Source organism: Acipenser ruthenus, chromosome 14 (assembly GCF_902713425.1).
Source record: "Acipenser ruthenus chromosome 14, fAciRut3.2 maternal haplotype, whole genome shotgun sequence".
NCBI classification, from domain to species: domain Eukaryota; kingdom Metazoa; phylum Chordata; class Actinopteri; order Acipenseriformes; family Acipenseridae; genus Acipenser; species Acipenser ruthenus.
The window spans coordinates 8,650,263-8,672,983 of NC_081202.1; positions in this window are offsets into that span (position 1 = coordinate 8,650,263).

The following is a 22,721-nucleotide window of genomic DNA, read 5'->3' on the forward strand; positions in this document are numbered from 1 at the left end:
ACGAGGGATGGGTGTATCACTTTTCCAATATAAACAGCATGTAATAATAAGAGACACTCAATTGCCTGCTCTGCAGACTCATCAGTGATTGTAATTGCAGGTTACCATTTCAGCTGTTAAGAGTTTGTCATTTTAGTTACTACCTTGCAACATCAAAAAGATACCAACATGGCATCTGTATTTTGAAAGTATAAATGTGTGGCTTGGTTGTTTTAATTAGAGTAATACTGACAAAACAGTATTCTAGTGCAAATTGTTTATTCTAGGGCTGACACTGCCACTTGAGTCAAATAGATTTTTAAACCACAGAAAGCATGCATTATGCAAAGAAGCATCTATAAACATTCATCTAGCATGTGGCTGTTACATTCTGTACACACATTTAAACTAATTTAAAGCAAATGTTTTCCTTGGTCCTGGTACAGACTAATTATGAAATCTGATAACATACACTGTGAAAATGACACAAAGCATCCCTATGACAATATTTTAGACCAGACCTTTGGAATGAGTCCACTCATTGTATTTTCAGTTTTGTAAATCTGCTTGCTGTATTGTATCAGCACTATTCTGAAACAACTGGAAAATACAAACAAGTGGCGGTTGCAGATAACACAATGAAATCCCTTCTGCTTGGAACAAATTAACATTTTCATTCCTAGAAAAATTGATTACATTTTGGGGTACGACTGCACACACATGAGAGTTTTTGGTTTAAAAACATGTGGCATGTATTTGAAATGGAGATGATTATCTATTCAGTGATCACAGGTATAGCATTTAGTAAGCAAGGGGTATGAGTGAAGTAAAGCCCCTTGCACACTGGCATGCTCTACCCGGGTCAGGACCCGGTGTCATGCGGGTCGGCTTTGCAATTTCACACTGCTTTTGATAAAGCAGGGTTGACCTGGGTGACAGACGCAAGTACACAATGCGTGTATCAATGCCCCGGAAGCAGCTTGTTACAGATGCTTCCATCCAAGCTTCTCTGGATTGAACCGTTGGCCCAAATGTTGATTAGAGCAAATGTTTCTTCATCCCTGCTGCAATCTGGCTCATGGTGTGTCTCAAGCAACAAAAATATGGCTAAACACAATAAACAGAAACATTCCTTGCGGAAGTGAAACAATCACGCAGGCATGGCTGTTTGTTAGTTTGTCGGCTTTGTAAATGGCCATCATGCATTTTGTGGAGGGGTCAAAGCGTGTCGACCCACATCCTGAGCCAGAACCTGTGTAGAAGTGCCAGTGTGAAAGGGGCTTAAGCAAAAAATGACACCCCCTGTCCCTCCGTTTCTGCATACTTAATTACATATTAATTCAACATTGAAAGATTTCTAGTTGAAATGTTTGTCAAAGAACTTTGTGAGTGTTTTAGTATTACTATACCAGTTAATTAATAGTTATGGGTGATTCATTAATCTGTCCCAAAACTTGTTGGAAGGTTGTGTATTATGTAAAATAATAAATAAATAATAATCTTTTAATAAACTGGAATCAAGACATTTTATTTTGGGGGTGCCAAAAAACAGGACCACAGTACCTAAATACCAAGAACTTTGAAACCAACAGTTTGAAAGTAAGCATACAGTATAACTATCTGTAACTGTCTACATATTTCTTTAACACGGAGTACGACATCAAAATAAACTGGATAGAGAAGGGCTGATAAAGGTAGAGGAAGGAGCCTAGTCTCACTGGACAACAAACAATCTCATAAATCATCCTGAGTAAAATAACCTTTGATAACAATACCTTTAAAAAGAAAAAAGGTTTGTTATCAAAGGTTATTTAATTAGCATTTTTTTCAGTTCTGCTTCCTCTCTCGCATCACCACAAACAAACGGAGAAAAGATCATTTTGAATAAGAGTTTATTAGCTTTTCTTTCCTTGAGCTTGTAGGTACAGATTTACAAAGCGCTTTGAGTACAGAGCTCTCTCCTGTGCAGCCGTATTTATTTCACACCAGTTCTCTTTACATGGAAATGGCCTCCCGTGTGAGAAGGCTTGCCGGGCACAGATGAATGCCTCTGTCTATTCTCCTCTACCTCATGGGTATGATTCAGGCTCCCCTGTCACTGTATGGAGAAGCCTTTTTTTGCATCAGAGCTATCAGTCTTAAAAAGCTTGATTCAGTACAATGGAGCAGAAAGTCAAACGTAGCACCTGACATAATTTTTTTCTATCTGACATCTTTGACATTAGCAGCTGATTTAGAGGAAAAAGAAAAGACGACTTGCTATCTGCTCCACAAACATTTCCAATGACAAAAAAGCTAATCTGCCAATTTTTTTTGCAAACCTTATACCTCTAGGCCATGTGGTTATGTCAGGAGATGTATATATATAGGCTTATCTCTATGAATAATGTAAAAGAAACACTGAAATATTCTGCCTTATCGTACACAGTAGAACTCATGGTGCGAGAGGGACTTGCTTCAGGAATTCTTTATTTAACCTCAAAGGTTTTATCTTAGTTTCAATCCTTCAAAAAAGATTAACTCTTAAGCCTGAGAGAGAAAATTAGTGTTGACCTATGTGTAGTTAGTTTTTGTTTGTTGTTATGTATGTTTTGTAACATTAAAGAAATAATGATAAAACTTCATAAAAGCAACAAGGCTATTTTGTACCAATAATTACAGAAATCCTCAAACTGTGATTACTAAATTCAGTATAAAGCAGCATTACTTTGTGTGAAGTGCTGTAATAATAATAATAATAATAATAATAATAATAATAATAATAATAATAATAATAATAATAATATCATTTACGACACAATCTGTTTTTTTATATCCATTTTTATCTCTTGATTTGTATGTAATGAATGGAGGCAGTAGCTTTCCATCACTCACTGTTATTTATTTATGAAAAGATTCACTCGGTGATCACTTTGTACATTTAATATAAATTATTAACAAACCTAAAACCCAGATGCATAACCTCTACGCACCTCTACTGCCCTCTATTGTTAGTAAAAGAAAGTGTATAAAAACATGTACCTCAGGGAAGCTTAAACTGCAGCACTTGTGTTTCTACATTATACTGTAATACAAACAGAAACAGCAGCACGCTGATATCTGTAGAAACTGTCACGCATTACTCAAAAGCCTTCACAGCTGCAGTATATCTTCTAAAAGGAAAGTTGAAAAAACCCACATGGTGCTACAAGTAGTTCTTGCATTCCATGTGCACTTGTATGACGTTGCTATGAAGAAACCTCTTCACAGTTTTAAGTCCAAAGTTTTAAAGGAAGGGGATGTCGAATTCGGTATATTTTTGATGGAGGGGTTAGTGGAAGTAGTGATGATCACACCAGCAAAAAAAAAAAAAAAAAAACAGACTAAAGAAGTGATGATTACACCAGCAAAGAAAAAAAAAACAAAAAAAAAAACAGACTAAGGCCAAATAAAAAATATATATATTTGTGGTTCGCGCACCCGACCGTCCTATTTTTTTCCACCCTACCCTATATATTTTTAACTGATAACGGGCTACATTTTTTGATGTCAATCTGAAAAATTGATCGCTTTGTGCGTCTTCGTTTTCGCTCATGCGATATTCCAGAAACCACATGCATACAAGATCTTCAGTTTCATATGATCACCAAGTACCGGTTGTTGTTTTGCACTATGTCGAAACATGCGACCACATCTCTATTTGCCACAAATCATTATGGATTGCCTTGTAAATACTGTAAGCACTTAAATGTACGTGTGTGGACTGTAAAGGAATACTTTAACATCGAAACCATTTCAGCGGATGCCTTTTAAATACTGATCCACGAAAAAGTTAAGCCGGTAGGTAATTTATTTTAAGGTTCCCTAACAATCCAATTAGCATACACACATTTTAACACCCATTTAACTGCTGTCAACTACTTTTGTACATGTCCAACTACTAAAATGTACAGAAATATCTGAAAGTGAAAGTAACTTTAATGTCTTACTGATAGACCTAGTGTATTACTATTACTGTATTACACAGCAGCTATCCTGAAGCCAATGACAGGTCTCTGCAGGTGTGTGCTTTTATACAGCTCTTAGTTACTCGCTTCTACAATGGTTTGCACCTTGTAAGAAGAGATATAACGTTTTTGGAGGGTCAGCAATTGCTTACGTGGAAGGCAAAATCCTTACATCACATAATGTTCGCACCCGTTATCCAAATCCCGACCAATTCCATGCTCTTTTCTTCATTTGAATGCATTTCAATAGCATTTTAATGGATTAATTATGACAAAGTGCAAACGCCAGGTGAACACCATTCTTTAAATACGCTGAATTTTTGGCGGCTGGTAAAATCAGACTTTACGGCACCATTATGAGGGTTTTGCGCCTGCAAATCACTTTGTGCTTATCCTCACATCACCTCCTTAGAGTCTTGTCTTTTTGAGTCATGCTGGTCAATGAGGGTGGGTGCTGTTTATGCAATGAATATGTGATAAAGTCTAATGCAGATAATAACTTTATTTAAATTTCCTTTTGACTCAGTTGAAGTACAGTAGTCTCCGCGTATAGGAACATCTCCTAAGTGAACACTTCGCCTAAGAGAACACCCTTGTGGTGAAACAGGTTTTTCCCATTGTAAATGCTCCGGCTAAAGCAAGGAACAGGAACTTCGCTTACAAGAGCACCTTCTTGGCACCGATAGCGATTCGTTCACAATGGATACAGTACTGTTTTGTAAAAAAACGACTTATCATCGAGAGAGTTTCTTGAGGGACACTGACTGGTTTATGAAATCTTTCCAGAACCTATAATTGAATTGTTTTGTATTCTGATTTCCACGAGTGCACCTCATCGCTACAAAATGACATGTAATCAAACGGTAAAATGAGAAAAAGAGCTATACAAAGTTGGAAATTGTTCGAGCTCTTGAAAAAAAACCTGACTCAGACACAAGTCGCCAAGCAATTTGGTGTTTCCCATTCTTTTGAGTTGCTTCACCATTCTGTTAAATAATGTGCATGTCTTGTATATTGCTACTGCATTTTGTAATGTGTGTAGGGGTGTTGTGTTAATTTAGTTTGACAGTTATTAACGTTAAGTAACGCCCATTATTTTTGCCTCTGCCTTTGTGATAGCCCAAAACACATCCGGCAGCTAATTTCATAGTACATAACTATTTTAAGCTTTGACAGTGTTTTGCTTTAATTTTATTAAAGTTAGTTTGTCTGTTACTTTATTATTACAGTTTATTAACTTGCACTTGCCTATCATTTCATATGCTGATGCACTTGCGTTATGACAAGTAATACATATGTATTTATTTATTTATTGATTCACATTGTGTCTGGTGGCTAACTCTGTCTTAGAGAACACTTCGCTTGCTTCCCAAGGGGTGTTCTCTTAGCTGGAGAGTATTATACTGAAAAACCTTAGAGGGCAGGCATAATTACCGATGTGTTAAAAATGATGTTATTCAGTATATCCCTCTTATCCATCTGAACTGACCAAGAATGTGTGTCAGCTATATAAGAATGTATGTCAGGTCTGATTGGTCTAGATAATACTTTCCAGTGTCTAGTCCCTCTAAATGACAGAGCAGTGGTGCAGCATCACAACTTCTGTGAAAGTAATTGGAATAGTGGAGAATTTAGGTAGTTTTTAACACCACCGTAATTTGCTGGCCCTTTCCTGTGCCCATACTTTTGTCAGCCAGCAGGGGTCGCTATGAAATGGGAATAGCAAATGATGAAAACCCTTTGAAAGCTGAGGGAAACTTTCTGACTGGACTTTACAGGTAAACTTAAACTCATATGGCACTTAAAGTCCTTTCTCCCTCTATGAGACTAAACACAGGTTTCTTCGATTTCATTAAGTTGTTGACTTGTTAAATCTTTGTGTCTGTTGCTTTTTATTTTTTCTTGTAATTCTAGCTACTTATCTACTGTCATGCCTGTCTCACAACAATGTGTATATTTATTGCAAGTTTAATATGTTGTGTATTGATAATTTATTAATTGAACCTTGCTTCAGCAAAAATATGTTCCGCTGTGCATTGTACAGTACTATATAAATGCATGGTTAAAATAATCCCCAACAGCCAATCGGCATGCAGCATCCAAACATTCTGTTTCATAAATAAAGATTATAGCTGGAGTTTCGTAGCTCTGACTGTGCTGGGACCTCATAGATGTATTGTAACTTCACAGGTTATTAATTCACATAAATCAATTTCTACTGCAATTATCAATTTAAAATTAAAACAATCCCATTTTTTTTATCTCTCGGTAAGTTTGTGTTAATGAAAAGTAAACTAGAACCCTTCTTTAAAATTCAAATTTTAAAATAACTTTGCTCACAAAGACAAGCCCACCCATCGCATTAAAACAAATAAAGGTAAGTCTGCAGTTATTCTTAGTATTAGTGATTTTTTTTATGTGGTTATTTTTCAGTCAGCTATGCTGTTATTGTGTGGTCCGCAAACAAAAATGTTTGAGAACCACTGCTCTATAGCATTTTGAAAGCAGTTAAAAGCTAAAGAAAACAAAACAGGTATAGAAATAAAAAGTCAGTCAAGTCAGAGTCAGTATCAGTTCGCTTGGCGAGTTAGTTCCAAATCGTTTGAGCATTGTGGGTAAACAGCCAGGCCATCCAAGGTGAACCGTCTTGCAGACCTTAAATAAATGTTGTTATGGATCTTGAAGTCAAACACAAACTTGCTCTGGAAGCCAGTACTTGCTTTAGTACTGAATAGAGGTGGTCATGGACCTTTTTACTTGAAACAATCCCTCTGAATCACTACTTATGAAGCTAGGAAGGTCATTTTGTGACTGATTTCCTTGAAGAAAGACACATACAGTATTTGCTATCCAATTATTTAATGTGCAATACCATGGTATGTGCACCAAATGACAGTAAAACATATGGTGTAGCACAGGGAAGTATGGTGAACCAGAGTAAAACACAGTAATTGCAAAGTTACTGCAAAGCAGGGTGAACTCAAAAAGTACCGTGGATAACACCAGATAATTACCCCTGATATAAACACCAATCATGTTCTTCATCAGAAAGCAGACTTTATATCCCCCAAAGGTAGTTTTAGCTCCCACCACCACCACCTCGAAAGCTGCCTGTTACTATCCCATGCTGTGAATCTGATAGGTATTCTCCTGCTACTACTTACAGCAGTAATAGGTTATAAATGTTCAAGCTGGGGTACTAAACCTTTGTTTAATATCTAGATGACACCTCCTGCAGCATGGGCCTCAGAACCCCATGTTGGGGCATGTGCTGAGCTCTGGCTCAGAGGTTAGAGCGCCCCTTTCTGAGCCAACAACACTTTCAGCAGCACCTGACTTCCCATGGAGGTCTGCCATCTATTTACAAAGCAGTCCCAACCCTGCTTAGCTTCTAAGAGCTGAAAAAAACAGACCTCAGTTACGGTCTAGCGGCAATGCAAGTGCAGTGTTTAATATATCTTTGTTTTCTTCATCAAATCTTGTTCTTGGTGCAGTCCTGAAAATAAATGGTTGCTCTTTGGGTACCAGGAATGCAATAGTCTTTATGACTTGCTTTAAAAATAACAATGAAGTGGGAATAGTCTAGTTAATATGATTTTAAGCAAATAATCAGGTTTTGCTGCGAGAATGTTTTTTCCACAGGTCCTGCCAATTCCTTTGTTACTGAGATTATTTCCGAACTTGGCTTCTTTACTTAATGTAATATTGCTAGATAACTCAATACTCTGGAATAATGTATTCAGTGTTGCAATAATAATAATTACTGCAATTATGGTGACGAATAAGTACAGTAGCTTCAAACTATATTTTCTTATTTGTTTTCTGTCCCATTATATTTTTACAGTCAGTCTGAACTTTTTATATGTCTGTGTTCTTAAGTTCAAGTTTCCTGCCAGAGAGATATGTAACATAGACTATATCAGACACAGTATCTCTAATACACAAGAACCAGCACCATCTAGTGATCTGCCACTGTGGATCAGGTTTTCTAGTATTTTCTTGGGCACACATAGCTGTGCACTAGATGGTGCTGACACTAATATAAAGACACCTTGACTGATCTAGCCTATGTTACATATGTCTATGGCAGGCAACTAGAACCGAAGATCAGCACAATATTTAAGTAATTGAAATATGAACCACTCAGCAAACATCATAAAAAGGGGACAATTTGAAGCTATTTACGTTTTACTTTTTTTTTTTTTTTTACCATGTTCTACTTCTTTGTGATTTACCATTCTCCCACTATACTTAGCTTTGCTGTTGCCATGGAACCCTGCAATAAAATAAAATGTCCACAACCACATTAAAGCTCCCTTGTAAGTAGTACAGCAGTAGTACACAGACATACTTCTTACAACTAATAAAATATGTAAAACGTAAACAACTAATAAAATATGTAAAATGTAAACAACCAAATACAAAAAAAGAACCTGTTTCATTTAGTATAAGCTGGTTTTCGTGTTTGTTTGTTTGTTTTTGTTTTCATTACAAAACTGCAGCAAAATGTGCTAAATACTTTTAAATTTAAGGGGAAAAAAGGGTAGTAATTAGCACCCAGGAGATGAGAGGCTGTGAACATTAAAGCCCTCATGGGGGCTGCAGCTGGAGAACCAACAGAGACCACAGGAGTGATCTCTATCTTTCCACAGTCCCTCCGAATATCTCCCTCCCGCCTAGGTTTTTTCTTCCTAGCTTCTTGTTCACCTGATCCTTTCCTGTATCTGTTCTTTGCACCTCACATGAATAGCAAATAATTGACTAATTTGGAACTGTCATTGCAAAGGTGGCCTGAGGGGCCACAATAACAAAGCCCCCCGCTTGAGTAAAAAACTGGCAAACAAAAGCCTGGTGAGGGAAGGCTGCTGATCTGGTCTCAGCCGGTGTTTTCACAGGTGCTGACTATGAAATGAGGCTTTCTTTTCACGCGGTAAAGAATGAGAAAGGTTTGCAACAAGGGGGAGGGGAACCCTTTTGTTTTCACTATGCTCCATCTCTTCTTTATATATCGTCCCATTCTTCTTCTGCTGCAGCTGTTGAAAGGGGGCTGAATGGCAAAGTAACCTGAAGGTGGTTTCAGAATTGTAGTCTTGAATTATGTTGTAAATGTTCGGAATATGGAGGCAGCTAGTTAGCCAGACAATGGAAACCCCAGGAATGGCTTAAGCTGGCCCTGTTGAAACCAACATTACAGCACAGGATTCAATGTAGACATTCAGGCTTACTAGTCGCTATCTTCAAAAAAAAATCCCTTGATATTAAATATCACCAGCCAGCAGCTGTCTTTTTTTAACTCAAAGGGAAAATGAAGTTTTTTTTGTTTTCAGTTGTCAACTTTTATCAACAAGATTACTTTAATATTAACAAATATAATATTAACAAATATATGTTTTATTTCATTCTTGATTTACTTTGTAAAGTAACATTTAAATAAATGAATAAAAAGGTACAAAATATTCCTACAAATGTGTCTTAAAGACCCTTTAAACAAATGCTACCCTGTTTCATAGATACAGTATATTCAGCTTTAAAGTTACTGTAGTTATTATAAATAATGTTTATATATTAACAAACCATTAATGACATTTTAAACATTTGCTAATTTGATTGTATATTGGTTGTTAATAAACAAAAAACACAAAATGTTTTCTATTAAACTGTTATATATGACCTTATTTATGTATGTATTTATTTATTTATTTATGTTTTTAATGCTATTGTGGTAAACAAAGTTTGGTAGTATTATTATTTTAATACCTGCTGCATAGTATATTTATTTTGGAAGAGTCTTTGCTTTGTTTTAACTTTTTTATTCAAACATATAGTATCTATTTAGGAATTCTAGGAGCTTATTTTTGGTCTTTGGTTTCTTATTATAGCACTATTGTTTTGTAGCCTTGCATATCCTAGTGTTTTGCATAAAATCATAAGAAAAGGTCGCCCATTTGGGACACAATGGTATTTCATTCACCCCACTAGTGAAAAGCCCAGCTTGAGGGAACTTTTATTCTACAGAATACTTCATGCTGGGATATTGACATTACTGGTGTGGAAGGTCAACAATAGGTCAGTGATTAAAAAATCACGCAGCTCCCCCCACCATGGGGTAATTACAATGCACTATGTTAAATGTGTAAATTTAATCAATTCTCAGCATTACGATTGTGACAGTTCTCTCTCTTCCATGTAAAAAACACGAGTACCAGCATATGTCCCTATAGCATAGTGCAGTATAAAATGATAGAGTTGTTCACAGTACTTTTAGTAATGTTTCATATGGGCTGTGGCCATTCTCCCTTAGTGAATAGACCCATAGGATGATTTGCTCAATACAGAAATTGCTATCAGTTTTAAGAAACATTTAAAAATATATGGTAGATTTACTTAGATAAAGCAAAATAAATAAATAAAAATAAAAATGAGCAGACAAATTCCTTTGGAATTCCAAAATGTTCCAGTTAAATGAAGTCCAGGTGTCTAGCTTGGATTATTCCTGTGGGATGTACATCAATAGCCATCTGAATATTAATTTATTTACATGGATGATTTATTGAGAGATGCATAACTTGTCAGCTAGAATGGCAGGCAAAATATATTGCATTCTGGTTTTACAACACATGTAACATAAAAATAAGGCTTGATTCTATATGCCTCAGGAGCTGGTTGGATTGTACACTGCAGATGGAACCGGCAGCAACCCCAGTTTGATATTGTAACAAGATGAGATTTACAGACTGGCTTCATGGTGCAGATGTGAAATTGTCAAGAATGATCTCCTTGAATCAAGATGATAGGGTCAGAAGTATAGTTTTTACTTCAAGTCACACTTTACAGTTATGTACAAACTAAGGGCAATTAGGTTCTACTAACTATATTTTGTATAAGAGAAGCAGCATACTGTAAATATTATGTTATAAAATATGTACTTTACTTGATCAATGTTTGACTAATATTTTAAATATTACCCTGACCTTTTATAACCCACTAGAAATGTATTATTACCTGGAATCTTTCAGAGATGCTGGACTTTATTAACAAAACCTGAACCAGTATGTATGTCTAATTAAACAGTTAAACCCCTTGTTGAAACAAGACTCTCAACTCAATAGTTAAGGATATCTTTGCAAAAAGGTCCTGCTCTGGAATAGATTGAAAAAGCCACCAATAGCTACCTTATTTCATTCAAAACATTTTATTTTTATTTTTAAAATCATTCTTTAATTAAAATAACAGGAAGACTCAGGAAGACTTTACTTGTTCTGACTTGTATTTTTCATTGTATTGTTTTATTGTATACAGTGTATAGTTGATCTGTCACTATAGTCTCGATAACTCTTAACAAGAACAAGAATAAATTAATAATGTATTTTTTAGTTTATAAATGTAACATTGGTTCAACATTTGTAAATGTGATTTTTCGTTCTCCTTCAGACATAAAAGGCGTTTTAGTGTCAGTGTTCACCACTTTCCCTGCGTTGTGTTCAAATTTATGTGACAATGCAGCAATACTGATTTTGCTGGAGGGTGCCATATGTATCTGTATAGCTTAGCCAGTAAAAGAAAACACCTTTTTCTAAGTTAAAGGGTGATTATCCAGTAGGCCGAACCTCATGCAGATTTTATTTGGGTGATTGGCAGCATCTCAGTTGAGCTCACCCTGCCACATTCCAGAGTCAGCAGGGTGCTTCTCATGTAAATTACGCTTTAAACAAGAGTCACATTATTGCAACAGCAGAGAAAGGAGGTGGAACGTTGACAAATTGCTTAATATCTGCTTGTCTGCTTCTCCTTAGGGTACGTATATTAATCAGTGCTTCCTCAGATTATTATTATTATTATTATTATTATTATTATTATTATTATTATTTATTTATTTATTTTCTTAGCAGACGCACTTATCCAGGGCGACTTACAATTGTTACAAGATATCACATTATTTTTACATACAATTACCCATTTATACAGTTGGGTTTTTACTGGAGCAATCTAGGTAAAGTACCTTGCTCAAGGGTGCAGCAGCAGTGTGGTTATGATGTGTCAAGTAGCTGACAGCCATTGACAGACATACTGCATGTAGGGACTTCTTTCTACAAGCCCAGATCTAAAAACTCTTGAAGTCACAGCATTTAACTCTGCACTAAGGCATTTCACTCGAGGTGCAGGATTCAAAGAAACTGTGTATTCAGGTATGTAAATCAGGTATGGTAACTTGAGTGGGATGAAGACATTTGGGCAGCAACTTGCTGCCACCTCATAATCACCCTTTTCAGCTTAATGCAGATGACTTCCATCAGTTGCTTAATGATATATGGCATAAACACTTCATTTAAAAGTGTAATACTAAAATACATTGTGAGCTTTTTAGAAAAAGGAAATAACAGATTATCAGATGATCATTTTATGCATTCTGCTTTTTCAGAAAGCAAACAATAGTTTTAAGTTTTAGATTAGGGAAGGACACATTCTTCTGCCCCCATTGAAACCCATTTGTCAATTGTCACTTCAACGAATACCTACAGATATTTTCAATGTGTGCTCATAAATTAGGTAATCTCTATTGTTAAACCAAATTGAAAATCCAGCTATGGGGTACTACATCTCATCATTAAGGAGGGAAATGTGATCTTTAGATTACTTTAAATGACAGTTTTTTTATTGCTTGTGTTAGCTTGGGAGAATGCAGGTTAGACTGAGCAGATCTAAATAGTTTATGTCTTCTTTAATTTTCCGTGATTTCCGTGAGGATGGATTTGTTGGCTGATTCTAAGATACAATCAGGGACAGACTTATTCTGGTTAAATATGGATCTAAAACCCTCTTTAGGGATTCTTCAGATGCTTGGAGTGGCTAAGGGTTTTTGTGTCAAGACAGCTCTGGGGTAAAACTGAGAGGAATTAATGTTTTCTCTGAGTCTTGTGGCCAGCTGGAGAGGCAGCTAATCCATCATCAGTGCCAAAGCCCCGCCCAAGGAATTTAACATTAAAGACCTCCTTCAGTGGCCTTGCTCAATTCACACAAGGAATCTTGGACAGTTGCAAAAAAGCTAGAGATGTGGAATTTCCTGTTATGTACATGTGGGTCTGTCATAACAGACTGAATTCTCTTCGCTGAGGTGATACGCTTTTTATAAGGTTGTTCATTTCTGCATGTCTGAAATGTATGTATGTTTTCTTTATTGTATATGAAGGATCATCACTAAAAAATGTAACACACATGTGGATTTCTTTAAATATTCATACCATTTTAAGTGGTCAATTTCCTTCAGTTTGCTCCTTAACCCTAAAAAAAGAATTGGTAAGTGTGGTAGATTTAATTAAATAATACTGCACAGGGAGCGTTGCACTGGGTTAGGTGCTCTCAGGTGCCAGGGAAGCAAAATCTACCAGTACAGAGTCACCTCATCACACTACAATGTCCCCTACCAGCCAGGCATCCGATGGGCTTAAGCTTGGCTGGCCCTTGTCCACCATGGCTGACCCACTCTCTAGCTTCTGGGTGTAAAGAAGCAGTAAGTTCGTAGACATCCACTGACCTTCAGTTCTGCTGCGCTATTGTGGGAACATAATTGGACACTTAAATTGGAGAGAAATATGAGAATAAAATAATTAGACACACAACAAAAACAGTAGCTGTATAAACTGTTTCTTAATGTAATGAGCCACAGGGTAATTTGTGTTGCAGCTCTCAAGAGACAAAGAAAAAGACTTCCTTCTTCTGTAGTACATAATCTAACAATATTAGCCCAGCACAAGCTGTCCAGAGAGGTGAGGGGAACTAGTAATGCGTAATACACTGGGGATAAAGCTATTGCATACACTTTTAACTGGCTATTCAACACTGAAAGATAATACCAAGGCAAGACAAGGAAGCATTTTATTGAAAAGCTTTTAGCTATATATCGATATGCTGATCTACAATCCCTCCAAAGAAAGTCAGGATGTGCAAATGCGATCAATCACATGACATGTACATTTTAGATCAGAGGAACAAGTTCTGCAGGTAGAGTGAAGTTAATTATGAAAATACAAAAGACCTACTAAAACACATACTGATCCAGTGAGAAAATGGGATCCAGACCCTCAAATGCTGAAGGTTTTACAAATAGTTTCTGATTTTTCAGTATCACTACATTACTGTTAGCTATAGCCCTTGGATGCACATTTTCTTTCACTGATTTATGTCCTGGTATTTAGACATATCTGGGCAATACCTTCTGCAAAGCTTTTCAAGTTGTTCGTTAAAAAATTCTATTAAGTTTAATCAAAGTTTTCAATGGAGTTCTCATTGCTAAACATTGGTAAAACATGCCAAAACAAGTAGCAAGCTACTGTAAAACATGCACATTTGTATATGAAGGATGTAAAAACAACTGTAGAATAGTATTATAGTACTAGTGTATTTACTATTTGAGTCAAACACCATATTCACAGTACCTTATTGCATGTTGAAAATATGACTGTGTATGAAGTGAATGACAATCACTGATTACACATTTTTAGGTACTATGATTATAGTGTAGTAATATTATGTATTATAATTCCACAGGTAGTTTAATGTTGTTACAACCAGAACCACTATTTTTGTTATTTTACATTCAGGGAGAATAACACAATGAAGGTAAAATAAATCAATTATAATTATAATTAAATAATGGGCACTTATCAGAAAACTATATAGGAATGTTATGTTAAGGACTATTTTATGATGCCATTTTTGATCAAGTTTGCAATTCAGATAGTTTATTAGAAGTTTATTTAAAAAATAACTGTTTAATGGTAGAGAATGTTTATAAACTGTCTTCAAAAACAATCCTTGGAAAAACAGTCCATCATTTGTTGAGGTTGTTTGGAAATAAGGCAGATTTGCTGCATGCTTGTCACGAGACGTCAACTACACTCTTCAAGTTTGAAGTTGCTCACCATTCCCTAACTTAGGTGTGTCACTCTGGAAGGTCGGAGTTTTTCAACTTGTGCTCCCTCCCTCTGGAATTCCCTGCCTCGTCAGAAATTCTGACACTGGAGGAATTTAAGTCTTTATTAAAAACATACTGTTTTTTCCAAGCTTATGGAAAATAGACATTTTATATTTTAATTGTTAGTATTTTAATTGTTAAATGTTTTAATTTTTGCTTGTTTTGTAAAGCACTTTGAGATAGTTTGCCATCAGAGGCGCAGTATATAAAATGGATTGATTGGTTGAAAATACGCACTGTCAGTGAGACACCTAAACTCGATCTGCATAAAAGTATTGTGTGTGAAGCAAGAATTGAATTACAAGCGGATGAGACTGACATAAAAGTGTTGTGATTTCAATATTAAAACAGTTTGTTTTCCTGGCCTATTCAGCGAGCAGCAGCCAAAGATATTATGCATTACATTTTCAAGCCTAAAAACTCTGGTGTGGAAGATTGAGATAGGGGCATTATTTCTGTCATGTATCCCCTGGAGAGGATACCAAAGCTCAAAGTAAATTAGTGAAACATTTGAATGAAATGGTCAACGGTCTGAATGTTTTCACAGCTGTTTTTTCTTTATCAGCTAGTTTCCTTGGAGATCTTATTTCTCCTCATATGGGTGGGTTACATGTGTGCCAGAAAGCCAACAGGGGAATGTTTACTCTAAGAAGCAAAATAATCTTTCCCTTTTTCTCAGATGAGGAAAATAAATAGTAGATATTTATTTTTGGTAAAGAACAAAAGTACAATTAATTGGGTAAAGTTTAGCTTTCTTTAATATCCCCACTGGTTTAAATGTACTTAATTAGTAACAGTATGGGTCCATTCAGCATCATTTAGTAGGCCTCATTTCATAAACTTTCTAATTAATGGCACTGACGACCACAAATTAAACACATTGACGCAGAATTAAGTATGGCAGAAAGGCTTTTCAAATGTACATTATTACCTTTAATTATACTTTTATAGAGTTTATTTCAAGTATGACAAGCCCATAAATTGTAGGCACCTATATTTATCCTCCCTTAAAAACTTATTTTCTCTTCAAAACATACAGCGTTTGGTTCTGTTTCAAGATTGCAGGTATACCTGACTGTGGCATGTAAATAATGTATTGTTGTGTATATGTAAAGTTTAAAGTTTTAAAATATTGAAATTAAGTGTGTACTAGATATAACAAGGTTTTGTTTTGTAAATACAAGTTTTGAATTTAAGTTTGGCAGGGATGGGGTTAAACCAAAGGTGCACAACCAAACTTTTATCTTAATTTACAGGTTTTAACCCCAAATGCGTTTTCTGTTTAGTGGAATTCCCTTTAAGTGTACACAGTATACCTCTACAAACACTAATCGCTTCAGTCCATTTTGTTTTTAAATAGCTCAGCTGTGCTGCTGCAATCTGCTGTCTTTTGCTTAGGCTAGTGTCTTTAAGGTCAGATTTACTAAGCTTTTGCTTCAGAAAAGAAATGTAGAAAAACAGTTAATGGAGCCAATAGGTCCATGATAACTAAACTTGATTAAGTTTCATGAAAACAGAATAAAAAAAAAACATGTTTCAAAACTAGTAAGAAACTACTTATGTGTAATACACACAGGATTCATTACTTTAACCTTCAGAGCTACTAAGAGTTTCAAACTCCCTTTATTTGTATATTGACGTTGTTAGTTGTTTTAAAGTAATTTCAGGAAAATGTGGCCTTAACTTTCTATTGTTTCTTTTGGGGAAAAAGAGTGGGGGAAACTTTTGACTGGGGGGAAAAGGCAATCAGGTCCCTAAATGGAGTTGCATGCAGTTGTGTGGAGCTGTTAGACACACCACACGTTTTGATTGATAGACCAATTGATCAGTCATTGGATTCCTGTGCAAACAAAGCTAGAGCAGAAAAGCTGATGTCACCTGACATGGAAAAAGGATTAGGAAGCATGTGGCCCATATCCAACTTTTGAAATGAAAATGTATTAAAGAACATGCAGTACATAGATTCACAATAAAATACATGCCAGGGGGCCTTTACTGCTTGTGGTCTTTCAAAACCAGTCGATTTGAAAAAAGATATGTGGCCTATTTGCTTGACTCAGCACTTTGCCTTGCAGACATTTTTATCCAACTGTCTGAAATTGTTTACTGTATTTTTAAAGCTTGATTGGTAAATCTCCAATAATAAAAATTATGCAATTTTATAAAAATTTGGTATTTTTGCGTTTTCATATTTATACAAGCATAACTTCAGTAAGCAAAACAGACCATTACATTTAAGCTGAAATACTAAAGCAAAGGATTATACTATTGAAATGGATAAGTAAGTAAATGTACCGAGAAGTACATTTTCTTAATGTTGTTGAAGCTGACACCCTGGGATCCTTCAAGAAGCTGCTTGATGAGATTCTGGGAGCAATAAGCTACTAACAACCAAACGAGCAAGATGGGCTGAATGGCCTCCTCTCGTTTGTAAACTTTCTTATGTTCTTATGATCTTAAAGGTCAGTTGACATTTCCAAACATACATTAACAAAATAAAAAATAGAACACCATTTACAATACAAGCAGTTAACTATTTTATATGTGTAAACAAATCTATCACTCAACTTACTTACTTGCTGATCCATCAAAAAAGATAATTTTGACACAATAAGAATTATTATAAGGAAAATATGGGCCTGACTATTAAGCAAGATCAGTGTTTGATTCTGTTTTGTTTTTTTTTTTTTTTTAAGTAATAAAAATGAAACTTCTATAAAGCACTGATTAAGGCATTTGCCAATGGCCGAAAGTTGTTGTTTGAATTACCAATAGCATTACAAGATCACAAGAAACAGTAGATATACTGGCAGCAGTGTGGAGTAGTGGTTAGGGCTCTGGACTCTTGACTGGAGGGTCATAGGTTCAATCCCAGGTGGAGGACACTGCTGCTGTACCCTTGAGCAAGGTACTTTACCTAGATTGCTCCAGTAAAAACCCAACTGTATAAATGGGTAATTGTATGTAAAAATAATGTGATATCTTGTAACAATTGTAAGTTGCCCTGGATAAGGTATTACTATTTATTTCTGCTAAGAAATAAATAATACTATCTCTAACATACCAGTTGTAAAGGACATGTTTCTTTTTCAAAGGGTTTACTAAGTTAAACCACAATAAAATAATACCTATGAAGACATTAGCCGAACCTTGTGTGTTTGACATTCAAAATTCATGTTTAAGAGTTTTAAGTTATGGATAAAAGGGGGAAGAAACAACATCATTTTTTGATACAAAACGATCTAGAAATAACCTAATTGCTTGTAGAAGCAGTTCGTTTTTGTTTTGAATGTTTTTTGTAAGTTTTACAACATTAAAAAATGTGTGTTACTTTGATAAAATGGTGATTGCTTCAAACTTAGAACTGATATATTATAAGGATTTGGTGTTTTCTGTCAGCACTGAAGTATTGCTAGCTAATTAAGATTATTTTTAAATGCGGGTTCATACTGTGCAATCAACTTGAGGGGAATAAAGGTGTATATCCCTGTAGCTACCCCCACACTGGCACATGAAAGCCTGTCCATCGAGATTAGCTTTTTTCAGGAAGAAGATCAAAGCTTAATTTCCTTGTGGGCATCCGATATTAAAGGCTAAGGTTAAACCCAACTCTCATCACATCTGATCAGCTCTGCTGCTATCTCTCAGCTACCTGATCAAGGCTGAATAAGGGACTGCTTCAAAATGGGGGTCAGTGACAATATTAAATGTTGTTCCCTCTACTTGATGACAAATGAAAAATACTTCTACAGAGGTTCCATTGCTAAGCCCCACATACAAGAATTTGTTCTCATTACAATGTTATTTTACCACTGATGACATTACACCTCAGCAACTTGTGGGGCTAAAGGATGTTTAACTGCTTACAGGCTTTATATCATATCCCTGGACAAAGCATTAATAACATGGAATTCCATTCATTTTAAGCAAAAAGGAAAATGACACTCCTTAAGTCATATAAAAGAGCTGCTAGAAGCAAACCATAAAGATGTGTACATTGGTTCTAATTTGACTGTATGTGAATTCCTTCATTTGCTGATCTACTGAAATCAGTTTTCTTGGCACTATGATTTGTATTATTTACTTAACTTTTTTTGTATAAAAACTACCAGAACATTTTCACATTAGCAGCTAATCCTTACAAAAGGTAATTGATATAACCATGCTTGTAGCTACATAGCACAAGAAAAATCAACCAGTGAACAGGAAGTATTGGAGACAAGGCCAAGCTCAGAACAGGTTTACTGTTGCCATGGCTACAATATATGAAGTTACATATACCAAGGCTCAACAGTTCCCCAAAGAATGATGCACTGTCTGCACTCAGCAGCTGGGTACATAATCCAAATTAGTCAGCCATGCCTATACCTGTCTTGTGGCCTAATGCTGTAAATGAAAAGATGTTACTCAGTCGGTTTGTGGTTCATATGAATACAGTTTGAATGTTAGCATTATTTACATGTAAAGTGTTAAAGCAAAGCAAATAAGTGATTAATAGTTGAATATTAAGACTCATTAAGATTTCCATTATAAACATTATCTGGAATTTCTTTATTCAGCATAACATGACTGTGTACATGTTTAAATTTAAAATGAAGTGCTTTTACTGTTTCTCAAACCATCATATAATAGTTAATACCAACGTCCCCAGTAATGGAAAGCTGTCCAAAAAGTAACCCAAATTGGAATTAGAACATGAAATACAGTTGGTAGACAGAAATACATTAAATAAAGGATACAATTGAATAAAGAAATCCCTTAAAGTGAAGACACTGGCATGACAGAATTAACTTAGGTCAACTGGGTGACCCTTAGTGCACAATAAAGTGGGCACCGCCAGCTTAATGGTGCCACAGGTTATCAAGCTTAATTAACTGACAAGGTCAATATTATTATTGATCTTCCAATAGATTCATTCAGTGGTACAATATGCGGCACCACTGCAGAGGTGGAAGTCAGGTTTTGTTAGGTTTTTTCTTCCTTTGTATAAGCCATAGCATTTTGCTTCTTAAAAAGGAAATATTTTGGTTCTTTACTAGTACTTTATTCAGCATGTGCAGATATTTGAAATACTGTGCAATGGTATATATAAAAAGTTTCTACATATTTTTGGTACCTAATATCTTACCATGCTGGGATTAAATTCCACTAGCAGGAGTCAGACCATGCAGCCACAGGATTAGATAATGTACCAGGATGCTAATAGCAAGCAAGAATATTGATGTTAAAATGTGGTTACCTTACTACATCATTTCAAGCTTTAAAATGCTTCAGTTGAGTAGGGTTCATTTCAGATCCAGAAAATCAACTTGGCTTTCCAGATAGCTTCTCAATCTATTGCCTGAGTTTAGCTGATGGGGCCATTCCATGTAGACACCATCACAATGAGATGTGTATTGCCTCAACATTTCTGCCACAACAAAAAGAACAGTGTAAGCAGTGGAGGGAAACGGTCCTTATTGGTTTGTGCAAAACATTCCCAGTGATTAGTAAGTCTAAGTAAGTATCTGTCTTATTAGTAATGTGTATTACAGAAAAGGTGACAATTTGAAACGTGTAGGGAATTTTTCATCAGGATATGTTTTGCCCTTTGCTGTAATATGATCTCGATAGCCCAATTGTCTACCAGTTGGGGAAAAAAAAAAACCAGAGGTGCTACTTGGTTCATTAAATTTGTGGTATCGACTCAAGCTTACAGTGCCTTGCGAAAGTATTCGGCCCCCTTGAACTTTGCGACCTTTTGCCACATTTCAGGCTTTAAACATAAAGATATGAAACTGTAATTTTTTGTGAAGAATCAACAACAAGTGGGACACAGTCATGAAGTGGAACGAAATTTATTGGATATTTCAAACTTTTTTAACAAATAAAAAACTGAAAAATTGGGCGTGCAAAATTATTCAGCCCCCTTAAGTTAATACTTTGTAGCGCCACCTTTTGCTGCGATTACAGCTGTAAGTCGCTTGGGGTATGTCTCTATCAGTTTTGCACATCGAGAGACTGAAATTTTTGCCCATTCCTCCTTGCAAAACAGCTCGAGCTCAGTGAGGTTGGATGGAGAGCATTTGTGAACAGCAGTTTTCAGTTCTTTCCACAGATTCTCGATTGGATTCAGGTCTGGACTTTGACTTGGCCATTCTAACACCTGGATATGTTTATTTGTGAACCATTCCATTGTAGATTTTGCTTTATGTTTTGGATCATTGTCTTGTTGGAAGACAAATCTCCGTCCCAGTCTCAGGTCTTTTGCAGACTCCATCAGGTTTTCTTCCAGAATGGTCCTGTATTTGGCTCCATCCATCTTCCCATCAATTTTAACCATCTTCCCTGTCCCTGCTGAAGAAAAGCAGGCCCAAACCATGATGCTGCCACCACCATGTTTGACAGTGGGGATGGTGTGTTCAGGGTGATGAGCTGTGTTGCTTTTACGCCAAACATAACGTTTGCATTGTTGCCAAAAAGTTCGATTTTGGTTTCATCTGACCAGAGCACCTTCTTCCACATGTTTGGTGTGTCTCCCAGGTGGCTTGTGGCAAACTGTAAACAACACTTTTTATGGATATCTTTAAGAAATGGCTTTCTTCTTGCCACTCTTCCATAAAGGCCAGATTTGTGCAGTATACGACTGATTGTTGTCCTATGGACAGAGTCTCCCACCTCAGCTGTAGATCTCTGCAGTTCATCCAGAGTGATCATGGGCCTCTTGGCTGCATCTCTGATCAGTCTTCTCCTTGTATGAGCTGAAAGTTTAGAGGGACGGCCAGGTCTTGGTAGATTTGCAGTGGTCTGATACTCCTTCCATTTCAATATTATCGCTTGCACAGTGCTCCTTGGGATGTTTAAAGCTTGGGAAATCTTTTTGTATCCAAATCCGGCTTTAAACTTCTCCACAACAGTATCTCGGACCTGCCTGGTGTGTTCCTTGTTCTTCATGATGCTCTCTGCGCTTTAAACGGACCTCTGAGACTATCACAGTGCAGGTGCATTTATACGGAGACTTGATTACACACAGGTGGATTCTATTTATCATCATTAGTCATTTAGGTCAACATTGGATCATTCAGAGATCCTCACTGAACTTCTGGAGAGAGTTTGCTGCACTGAAAGTAAAGGGGCTGAATAATTTTGCACGCCCAATTTTTCAGTTTTTTATTTGTTAAAAAAGTTTGAAATATCCAATAAATTTCGTTCCACTTCATGATTGTGTCCCACTTGTTGTTGATTCTTCACAAAAAATTACAGTTTCATATCTTTATGTTTGAAGCCTGAAATGTGGCAAAAGGTCGCAAAGTTCAAGGGGGCCGAATACTTTCGCAAGGCACTGTAACATTATGAATCAATATGTCCTAATTAAATTAGGTTTCTCGTTCATTTTCTAATTTATTTGTATGCAGAACAAATGAATTAAATTGCACCCGTATGTAGTGATACCCTGAAGCATTTGTAGGCATGAGGTTGACCCTGCTTGTGTCCTATTGATAGACACACGCTTGCTCTGGCTGCTTATTTTGTATGTTGCTAAAGCATTTAATTGAATTGCCTATTCTGTTACTGTTCATTAAAGCTGCAGTTTCCGACAGTAAAGTAAATGTTTCACTTAAATTGAATTTGTTGGAATTTTAAAACGGTATGAGACCCTACACCTTTAAATTAAATAAAGTAACTGCAATATACCCACATATGTAAGAACAAAATGAAGTGACCATAATTAATAAAAAATGTAAGTGGGACATACTTAAGATGGACAGGCACCACTTTTATGCCCTTTGATCTGGTTACCCTTA